The 11,524-nt window shown below is 41.5% G+C and overlaps 1 protein-coding gene and 1 pseudogene across 2 annotated transcripts in view; both read left to right on the top strand.

The window, feature by feature from the left end:
- LOC308481843 (uncharacterized protein) overlaps positions 1 to 11,524 on the top strand; it is a 228,289-nt gene that overhangs the window by 91,979 nt on the left and 124,786 nt on the right. The window lies entirely within an intron of this gene.
- On the top strand, positions 7,680 to 10,885 carry LOC308481910 (protocadherin gamma-B1 pseudogene; annotated as a pseudogene). The gene has a single exon. The product of its transcript is annotated as a protocadherin gamma-B1 pseudogene (transcript).

Below are 11,524 nucleotides of genomic sequence, written 5' to 3'. Positions count from 1 at the left end.
TGGCTATATTATGTCTAGTACCAGACACCTCTGAATGTGGACCAAGGGCAGAGCTTTTGAGGGGCATCTGGTTGGCCACAGTGGGAGGAAGGATGCTGGACTCAATAGAGCTCTGGCCTGATCCAGCAGGGCTCTTCTTATGTTTTTATGAAATAGAGTTGTGTGCAATGTTTCTGTGTGATAGACTAGCAGATGAAAAACTAGAAGCATGTTGAAAATTAGGCAGCACTCTGGTTGTGATCACTTGGAAATGTCAGTTCTGTTCAGTGGGGTTCCAGTTTCCAGGGGATGTATGCCAGGCAAAAATATTTGAAGAGGATACACATCTCCAGATTGGGTTTATGGTCTTGTAGGCTGTTCTATGGAGCAATAAGAGGAGCTATTACCTTTAATGCGTACAAACTGAAAGTAAATTACTTTAGTTATTTTCTAATAAGACCTGTATCATATACTCTTTCAATTAGACACAATTGATTTCTTCGAACACCTCTTGTCTCTCCACTGTTCTCAGTTCCCAAACTTCATGATGCTATTATCATGATATGAGCTCACGTGTAAAGTGCCAACAAACATTTTATCCTGTTGGATCATGCCTAGCTTCCGTCAAGGTGTTCCGTTGTGCCAAAAGCTGTTTAGTCTTGCTGGCCACATGACCTGGAAAGCTGGCTGTGGACAAATGCCGGCTCCCTCGGCCTGAAAGAGAGATGAGCGCCGCCACCCCATAGTCGCCTTTGACTGAACTTAACTATCCGGGGGTCCTTTACCTTTTTTTTACTGCTGGTAGAGCAGCTACAGCTATTGGTCCTGCACTTGTGCTGTGTTCCTGCTTTGATCACAGGGGAGCAACTGCTAAGCACAAGGACATTTGTATGGCACCAGCAGGTAGGAGGCAGTGGCAGAGTCTGATGTAGAACCAATACCAGCGAACACACTTTTATTACGTAGTGCTGTCTAGACAGGAGCTGCAAGTGTTGCATCTCATCTTATCCTCAAAAAACAGAGAGAGAACTCTTGGAATAGTAAGTTACTCTTGGAATTCCAACCCAACACTGAGAAGAACTTGTACTCTGCTCCATAAATGTTGATGAACAGACATCCAACAACTTAGGAGAGATAAAAAAATAGAATAATTTCAATAGGGTGTTTATATTCTATTTAAGCAACAACAACAAAAATTCAGTTGACTTACAGCTCTTGTGCTACTATAGCATAACTATTATCGTAATACATTAATTTTAAGATAAAGTTTTACTATGTAACTGGATATTTATATATTAATAATAATGTTTCCATGTTTCCAAAAAAAAAATGAAGATGTGTATAACCTTCATGTAATTGCAGTATCAGATATGAACCCAATTTTCACAGTACTGAAAAGCCACGAACATAAATGAGGGTAGCTGTACACTAAGAAAGAACACCAAGGAAAAGCTTTCTCAAATGCTCCACTCAGTGAGCAGAAAGGAAGGTACAGTATGTGCTGGAGAAACATCTGCATTTATTCACCTCTGTCTATTTTCATAGAACAAAATGCAGTTCCTCGAGTGGTCCTCTAAGTGTCAGTGTTGGCCAGTATGAAAGCCAGAGATAGGATAGAGACCCATTGATGCTTCCTAGACTGCAGTAACTCCCATCACTGTTATTCAGATCAGGCCAACTGAAGCGCACAATGACGGAACTCTTGCAGAGAAGGAAAAATCTCTTTTGCTTTGCACAAATATAAGAACAAGGGCAGTTTATTCTTCCTCAGTGATACCTCATGTTGTTTCCTTCATCATTGTGAGAGCTTAAGCATAGGAAACTGAGAAAAGGAAGCAGCCTGTTTTTGAGAGAACCAGCCAGATGGAGAGAAGGCACCCAGGGAATGGCAGGGCACTCACAAGGCAAGTACTGCTTCTCTCTCTATTGTCTTTTACCTGTTGGGCTGCATCAGAGCAGATTCATTATTCAACCCCTGAGGAGATGGCAAAGGGTTCCGTTGTGGGGAACCTCGCCAAGGACCTGGGACTGAGCACCAAAGAACTAAAACATCGCAATCTGCACACTGTGTCTGTGGCTAAAATGCAGCATTTCAGTATCAATGCAGAGAATGGAAACCTCTATGTAAATGACAGGATTGATAGGGAGGGGATATGTGGCAAAAATCCAAATTGCTTTGTTAATTTTGAAGTTGTGGTGGAAAACCCTTTGAATATTTTCCATGTACTAGTGGAAATCCAGGATGTTAATGATAATGCACCACAATTCCTCAATGGCAACATCAACCTGGAGACAGGCGAACTAACCTTGCCTGGGGCCCGCTTTCTCCTTGGGAAAGCGGAAGATCCTGACATTGGGATGAACTCACTCCAGGATTACCAGCTGAGCTCCAATCAGTACTTCAATTTGGAAGTGAGAGAGAGAAAAGATGGAAATAAATATGCAGAACTGGTGCTACAGAACCCTCTTGATCGAGAAAGTGAACAGACCCTTCACTTGGTTCTTACCGCTATGGATGGGGGTGAGCCTAGGAAAACTGGGACGGCCCAGATACAGATTAATGTCACAGATGCCAATGACAACCCGCCTGTTTTCACTCAAGAGGTGTACAAGGTCAGCTTATCTGAAAGTGTTCCTCTTGGGTCGCTTGTGCTCCAGGTTGCAGCCTCTGATGAGGATGAAGGTTTATATGCCCAAATCAGGTATCATTTTAGCAACATACCGGCAACGGCTGAACAGAAATTCAGGCTGGATCCCATCAGTGGTAGAATCACTCTTCTGGAGCAACTGGATTTTGAGGAAGATGATGAATATACTATGACAGTTGCTGCAAAAGATGGAGGTGGATTGGTGACACATTCTAATATTGAGATAAGGGTTCATGATGAGAATGATAATGCCCCAGAAGTGACATTAGCCTCCATGTTCAGCCCAGTTCCTGAAAATTCTCTGTCAGGAACAATCATTGCACTGATCAATGTGAATGACAGAGATAGTGGAGATAATGGGAAGGTTACTTGCTACTTAAACGATGATTTGCCCTTCAAAATTCTTCCCTCATCTAACAATTACTTCAAGCTCCAGACCGACAGTCCTTTGGATAGAGAAATAGCTCCTGCATATAATATTACAATCACAGCCACTGACAGAGGAACTCCACCTCTTTCCACACACAAAACAATCTCACTACAGATCTCAGATATCAATGATAATGCCCCTACTTTTCAGAAACCATCCTACAACATCTACGTGCCAGAAAACAATCCTTCAGGTGCCTCCATTTTCACCATCAAGGCTTCTGATCCCGATATGGACCAGAACTCACGGATTACATACTCCATCCTCAACAGCAACATTGAGGAGCTTCCCATCTCCTCCTATATCTCCATTAATTCTGAGACCGGCACCATCTATGCCCAGAGATCCTTTGACTATGAACAATTCAGAGAGTTCCATCTGCAAGTGAAGGCCCAAGATGGGGGTTCTCCCCCTCTCAGCAGCAATGTGAGCGTCAGGGTGTTTGTTCTTGACAGGAATGATAACAGCCCTCGTATCCTGTCCCCCTCCCAAGAAGCCAAGGGCTCAGCCTTGTTTGAGATGGTGCCTCGTTCGGCCGAGGCAGATTATCTTGTCACCAAGGTGGTGGCCGTGGATGCAGATTCTGGACACAACGCCTGGCTCTCCTACCACCTGACTCAGGCCACTGAGCCGGCACTCTTCACGGTCGGTTCTCATACTGGAGAGATCAGGACAGCCAGGGCCTTTGTGGAGAGAGACGCTGTGAAACAGAGACTGGTCATTATGGTGAAGGATAACGGGCAGCCGCCTCTCTCGGCCACCATGACTCTGAACCTGGTGTTTGCTGAGAACTTTCAGGAGGCCCTTCCGGAAATGAAGAGCCAACCCAGCAGCTCGGAGTATCAGTCTGACCTGCAGTTCTACTTGGTGCTGGCCTTAGCTGTGATCTCCTTCTTGTTCCTCTTGACTGTGATTCTGGCCGTTACAATGAAGCTCCGTCAATCAGGGCATCCCAGGTTCCTACAGTGCTTTGGTCCTGTTCCCCATTCCAAGAATGGTGCCATCTTCCCACCCAACTTTGAAGATGGGACTTTGCCCTATTCCTACCAGCTGTGTCTGTCTTCTGAGACCAGGAAGAACGAGTTTACCTTCCTGACACCCAGTGTTCAGATGGTAGACAATATTATTGGCAGTGAGAAACCTGCTGTGCCTTTTACAGGCAATGTAGGAAGCAATTTTGATTCTGCAGTAGATAATGGAGAACAGGTAAGGTTTGTTTTCTGAAATTAAATGCCATTATCCATCATTCTTTGCCATTAGTGACATTGTCACAGTGCTTTTTATCCAGCTAATGTGACTGCCTTTTTGTTTTTCACCATATAAATGAATAGTTTGGCTCTTACATCATTTGGCTTTCATGAATCAGGATGCTCCTTTTCGCTCCATAGGGAAGCTACACATTGCAGCTTTGAGCCATGCCCTTGAAACCATCTGGTAGAACTTATCTTGCTGTCATTTGAACAACTAGTATTTTGAGGAGTTGACCTTCTACTACTTTCATTAAATTAAATAAAGAGAGGAAAAGAACTTTGTTTTTCACATTACTTGGCTTGGGGGGGCAGCAATTTTGGCTGTAGAATCAAAGGAGGGCACCTTGCTATATAGCAGAAAATACTATCACTGTTATTAGTATTATTAGCAATTTTTTTAAGCTATAAATTTTAAAGACATATACTTTTGAGAGGTGTCTGTAAATTATGCTTTACTTCCTTCTCCATAAAATAAAATTAATTATAAATTTGTTCATTTATACTGTGTGAGTTTTCAGTTTAATGAACTGCAGCTACCATGAACTTCAGTAGATTGTTTGAATCTAGGTTATGCGTGTGAATTATGCTGTTAATATAGTTTCACTTAGAAATTATACAATGAATTGCTGCCTACAATTCACATTAAACATCATTGTATAAAGTATTTATACATAGTTCAGATCTAGAGCTTCCCTGTTTCATTCAATGAAGAGGAAAGTTCCAGAAACATCAGATTGAATTGCCTTATCAAACTAATGACATCTACATTAGTTTAGTCCACACATTTTTCTAATTTTAATACTGGAATTCAGTATTAAAATTCAGAGTGTGGAAAATTAAAGTCTAGCTACATCTAGATACCGGCATTCCATTTAAATAGTCCACAATGCACATGTTCTATTTAGATTAAAAACCTAAGAAACCTAGAGTGGGCGCAACATGGCATGAAAGGATGCTTAGCCTCATAGCGTCCTTACTAGCTTGGGTGGATCTGGAAAGGAGAACTAATTATCTCATACCTAAGATTTACCAGCTCCTGGTGTTTGAATGTCCTCCTCTACACAAAATTGAGTGAAGAGCAAATACCAGTTTCAGTACTGATCCCAATCTTAAGTCCAGAGTGGGGTCACCAATTAAATGTGACCTGCAAGGAAGGCCTTCAACTTGGTAGAAATCAGATCAGACTTGTAAATAAATGAGATTGTGGTCCATGGTCAAGTCCATTCACCATATCTCTGCAGACTGGAATTTGTGGGTGGGAAAACAAATCAGTCGTGTTTTGTTTTCTGTAAGGTGGGGTTCAATAAAGGCATGTGTGTTCCTGCATGTGTGATGTAAAAAAAAAGTCAAGTCAAGACTGATTGGCTGGCTGACTGACTGACTGACTGACTGGCCTTCTAGAGTAGATTGTGGATATTTCCAGCCCCCATATTCCTTTAAGTGAAACCACATTGCATTAAAGCTCTTTCTAAACAGCTGTGTGAAAGGCGGACAGGCAGACAGATAATGTGGGATATTTTGTTAAATACATGCATTGTGCATTTATTTATTTTTAAATTTTATTTAAAACAAAAATAAAAGAATTACATACAGTCAGAGAGTTATCTTCAAATACTCCACAGAGCTTTGCTAAAGTGTATATTCTAAAATCATTTCAATCTTAACAAAAACAAAATGGTACGTAATAACCTCCATCTCTTTGACTGTTGATCACAACTACAAATATATATTGTATGAGCAGCAGTGTTGGTCTGCAGGGATTATACAAAGGCAAGAAGGAAGCAGGAAGAATAAAATAAAATATGTGCTTCATGCACACCAAACTGTGCTGTAGGCCAAGGCACCGTTCTGCCACATGTCTCATTGTTTGTATAATCTATAAAATCATCCAAGACTGCATAAAAGTTATCATATTTCCCCTGGCCTCTTGCTATCTTCAATTTCCATGTCAGTTTTTTCAATAATGCTACCGGCCAGATTGCACTGCCTGCGTTATGTATTTCTGCCTCATGATATAGACAATAGTAATGATACCGTGTATATAATATTTATAAGTTTCAAAGGGCATTGCATATAATGGGTCAGATTCAGAATTAGTTATCCTTGGACCAAGTTAGTCAAGCAAGACTAATTTAAGTCAAATTTGTTTAAGTCAAATTTATTTAAGTCTGGATTTGACACATTATCTTATAATTCTTATATAAGTGAGTTCCTGTCAGAGGCAAAATTCATACCACGGAATTCCTGGTTCACAGTTTTGTTCTTTACATGAGACCAGCTCAATATACATGAAGCATGTTGAATTCTTGAACTGCTCTACCAACATGTTAGCTATGATACTTACATGGCATGAATGCATGAATAGATGGACAATTGTATTTCTGATCATAGCATTGTGGGATATATTAGCAGGTTCTTGAGTTACTTAAGCCTGCAATGAACCACCCGCTCCAACTCCCTGCTGGGCTCATGGCCAGTAGGGCAGATGTGAGGATGGAGGAGTGTTCTTGCCAGGGTTGGTGCTAGCTGCTGGAAGGAATTAGGGCACAGGACCATGACTGACAATTGCAGTGTGCTCAGGAAACATAGAAAAAGAAGTTTAAAAATGGAGGGGAAAGCTCAGAACATTTGAGGTTCAGCATATAACACCCAGGGCTTATTTATGCAGTTTTGTTCCTTGATTAAATGAAGTTGCATTAACAGCTGGAGACGATATGTAGCTTCCTAAAATACTGAAAGGACCGTAGTGATTTCTGAGTAGCTTTCTGGTTGTCCTGTCCCACCCCCCACTCCCCACCGGCAAAATAGGGGTCTCCATATTGTTTGCATATGTAGAGGGGATGAACCATAACTGTGATATTGTGAAGTAGCTGGGGTGTTGTATAAGGTCAAAAGCACACACCACCAAGTAAATGAAATCAGCAAAGTGTCTATCATAACTGGACAAATGGGCAGGTGGGGAAAATGGCAAAGGTAAATACTGACACAGTACAACTGTTGAAGGAGGAAGCTACACAAACAGACCAGAAATTGTGTGGGCATAAGGTGACAAAATAGGACTTGAGATGTGGCACTATTTTCAGTGAAATTATGTAAAAATAAACACAATTTTCAGACACGGCTTTAGGCTTTCCACACACAGTCTAAGATGTCTGTAAATGCCTAATACAATATTTTTCTAATTTGTTTAAAAGTCTTTTATTATAAATAACAATATCATTCTCATACTGCAGTCTGCTATTCTGATTTTTTTTAAAGAAATCGTGGAGATAGTGCTATAAATTCATTACTGTTTTTAATTGCTGCAAATATTCATTTGAAGCTGATTATAATGGTGAACAGATAGCACTTTCTAACAGACATATTCACATAACCTGTATGAGAATATGGTCTGAGTCATTACATAAAAATACTACTATGTCATGTCATGAATTAGGAGAGAAAAATCACTGGGAAAAGATTGCAGTTCTCGGTTTCAGACTCACAGTGTCACTGTTGGACAAGGCGGCAATCCAAGGGCAGCTGAAGTTCCACTGATGCTTTCTGCAGAGAGATCTCTTTGTCCCAAACTGCACATCGGGAAAACCAGCAGACGCTGGAACAAACGTTTCAGCTGGAAAACAGAAAACACTGCAGCATATACAAATTAAGCCAAAGGATCCAGTTCTTTTTTTACTAGGGGGCGAAAACCCTCCTGTCTTGGTGGAAATCTGAAATCCTGTGCTCATCAAAGAGAAGAGGAAAATGAAGATGAGAGGAATCCTTCATGGAGAGAGCTTTCAAACATCAGGAAGGCATATTACCCTTCTGATATTATCATCTTTGTTTTGTGGAGCAGTTTTGGAAGAGGTTCACTATTCTATTCCTGAGGAGATGGCAAAGGGGTCTTTGGTGGGAAATCTTGCCAAGGATCTGGGACTGAATGCCAGAGAACTGAAGAGCAGAAACCTGCATATCATTTCTGAAGGTAAAAAGCCTTATTTCACTATCAATGCTGAAAATGGAAACCTGTATGTGAATGAGAGGATAGATCGTGAGGGGATGTGTAGAGAGAGCACACACTGCCTTATAGATTTTGAAGCTGTGGTTGAAAATCCATTGAATGTTTTCCATGTAAGTGTAGCAATTCAGGACATTAATGATAATGCCCCACAATTCTTAGAAGCCAATATTAGACTGGAAATAATTGAATCCACATTGCCAGGTGCTAGATTTCTCCTTGGGAAAGCTGAAGATCCTGATACTGGGATTAATTCTCTCCAGAATTATCAGTTAAACCTAAATCAGTTCTTTGTATTAGAAATTAAACACAGTCTAGATGGCCATAAAAATGCAGAGTTGGTCCTACAAAAACCTTTGGATCGGGAAAGTGAGCACTCGCTTCAGTTGATCCTCACGGCTCTTGATGGTGGTGAACCAAAAAAAACTGGGACTGCCCAGATATGGATTAACGTCACAGATGCCAATGACAACCCACCAGTCTTCACTCAAGAGGTTTATACAGTTAGCCTGAGGGAAAATTCCCCTGTGGGGTCCTCCATACTCCAAGTAAAAGCCTCTGATAGGGATGAAGGTTCAAATAGTCAGATCCATTACACATTCAGTAAAGTCCCAGAAAAAGTGTATGAGAAATTTAGACTAGATCCACAAAGTGGAACAATTACAATTAAGGAGACCTTTGACTTTGAGGAAACAGAGAAGTACACTATGGCAGTTGAAGCAAGAGATGGAGGTGGATTAGTGGCTCACTCTAATGTTGATATAAAGATTATAGATCAGAATGACAATGCTCCAGAAATTATTCTAGCCTCCTTATCTTCTCCAATTCCAGAAGATTCTGTTTCTGGAACAGTAATAGCTCTCATCAACGTAAAGGATAGGGATTCAGGAGAAAATGGAAAGCTCACCTGCCACTTACAAAGTAATGTACCATTTAAAATAGCATCTGTATCTAAGAACTACTACAAAATCCTTACAGACAGTCCTTTGGACAGAGAAAAAGCCTCAGGATACAACATCACAATCACAGCCACCGACAAAGGTAGCCCCCCTCTCTCCTCCAACAAAACCATCTCCCTGCAGATTTCAGATATCAATGACAACCCCCCTGTCTTTCAAAAATCAACCTACAGTGTCTTTGTGCCTGAAAACAATCCCTCGGGTGCCTCCATTTTCTCCATCAAAGCCTTGGACCCAGATCTGGACCGCAACTCACGTATCACTTACTCCATCCTCAACAGCAACATGGAGGAGCTGCCTCTCTCCTCTTACGTCTCCATCAACTCTGAGACGGGAACTATCTATGCACAGCGCTCCTTTGACTATGAGCAATTCAGGGAGTTTCAGATCCAAGTGAAGGCCCAAGATGGCGGCTCTCCCTCTCTCAGCAACAATGCAACCGTGTGGGTGTACATTTTGGATCAGAACGATAACAGCCCTCGCGTTCTGTATCCTGTCCCGGGTGTTGAGGGCTCTGCCTTGTTTGAGATGGTTCCTCACTCGGCAGAGCCAGGCTACCTAGTGACCAAAGTGGTGGCTGTGGACGCGGACTCTGGGCACAATGCCTGGCTCTCCTACCAAGTGCTACAGGCCACAGAGCCGGCCCTCTTCACCATTGGGACCCACACGGGAGAGATCAGGACGTCACGAGCCCTTCTGGAGAAAGATGCTGTGAAACAGAAGCTGGTCATCTTGGTGAAGGACAATGGGAAGGCTCCACTCTCAGCTACTGTGGTCCTCAACCTCGTGGTTGCCGAGAACTTCCAAGAGGCACTTCCAGAAATGACTAGGCAATCCGGTGACACAGAGCATCATTCTGACCTCCAGTTTTACTTGGTGCTGGCTTTGGCATTGATCTCATTTTTGTTCCTCCTGACGGTGATACTGGTCATTGTCATGAAACTTCGACAATCAGGAAATCCCAAATTATTCCAATGCTTTGAACCTAATGCTTTTTCTAAGGCGCAGGTCATATTTCCACCAAACTATGAAGAAGGAACTTTACCTTATTCCTACCAACTCTGTCTATCGTCAGAGATGAGAAAAGAGCAGATCTCTTTCCCGAAACCCCATATCCAGGTGGCAGAAAACTTGCTATGCAATGATATCTCTCAGGTGGTTCTTGTGGATGGCAACTGTGGGGATGCCAATGCCAAAGAGGAGGTTGGTGAGCAGGTAAGTTTTGCTTGCAGAAACAGCCTTACCTTAAAGGAATAAAACTCATTTTTTTATTTTGTTTTACTATGTAAGGGTGTCAGCAAAATCAAATTACAGTATTAGCAGCAGTTGTTCTGATAGTGAAGACCTTTTCCTACAAGTAGCTTTTAAATTGCAATGGTAGACACAGAATAAATTCTGAATCATACAATAATGGCAGAGTGAGTCTTCATCTCTGGAATTAAAGGAAATGTAAGCATGCATACAGCTTGAGTGTTCAATCTTCCTGTGGGGTATTAGCATGTCACCATAAATATATAGTTATTTATACATCCCTCATCAATTAAAAATAAGGATTTGTACTTTTTCACTCACACAAAGCACAGTTTATTTGTCCTGTTATGATCAACTTAACTGAAGAATGCATAAAACATGAATGCTTCCTATTTATTTGTAGTATAATTTTGGGCTGTGTGTGGCTTCTCTGGAGGATTCATAAAAAGAAGTTGTGTGAAATAACAGCAAGCACAGAAAAAGGCATCCCAAATGATCCATGGGTGCAACAACTTCTGTAGGGATACTTAGTTTGGATAAAAGACAAGAAGGGACGTGAGACAGCTGTATAGAATTATGAACGAGGTTGAGAAAATGAATAGAGAGATCCCTCTCCCCCATATTACCGGAGCCTGTGGCCATTGGGTGAAGCTGAAAATTGGGAGATTCAGAACAGATAAAAGGAAGACCTTCTTCATACAATGCATAGTTAAACTATGGAATTCCTTGTTGACAACTAAATGCAACAAAGTACTTGCCAGAGATGTCTGGGACATCATATCAGTGAAAATGGAAATGGCAGAAAACAATTAGTGTGAATCTTAAGAAACACTTGTATAAGTTTATTTTTTGATGGTATATGACACTGCTGTAGCTTCGTCACATTTTAGTTGTTGTTTAGTTGTGTCTGACTCGTCGTGACCCCATGGACCAGAGCACGCCAGGCACTCCTGTCTTCCACTGCCTCCCACAGTTTGGTCAAATTTATAGAACAGCAAATAATTACG

This window comes from Podarcis pityusensis (genome assembly GCF_964106645.2).
Source record: "Podarcis pityusensis genome assembly, chromosome: 7".
Classification (NCBI taxonomy): domain Eukaryota; kingdom Metazoa; phylum Chordata; class Lepidosauria; order Squamata; family Lacertidae; genus Podarcis; species Podarcis pityusensis.
This window is presented reverse-complemented; position numbering and strand designations above follow the sequence as displayed.